This window comes from Penaeus monodon, chromosome 25 (genome assembly GCF_015228065.2).
Source record: "Penaeus monodon isolate SGIC_2016 chromosome 25, NSTDA_Pmon_1, whole genome shotgun sequence".
NCBI lineage: Eukaryota > Metazoa > Arthropoda > Malacostraca > Decapoda > Penaeidae > Penaeus > Penaeus monodon.
In genome coordinates, this window is record NC_051410.1 from 33,706,290 (window position 1) to 33,706,491 (window position 202).

Sequence of the window (202 nt, forward strand, 5' to 3'; positions counted from 1 at the left end):
CTCTTTATTACAGTTTAAATGTGATTTTGACCTATTCTACATTCATTCAGTGGTTTGATATCATCCTTTTAACACAGCATTAGAGTCTCGGAGTGTAAAAGCCTTTATCCAGTACAAACTAATTTAACATGTATTCATATTATAATTACGATCATTTACTCGTACATACTGCTTTTTTAATACAGTGATATTTTTAAGGCAA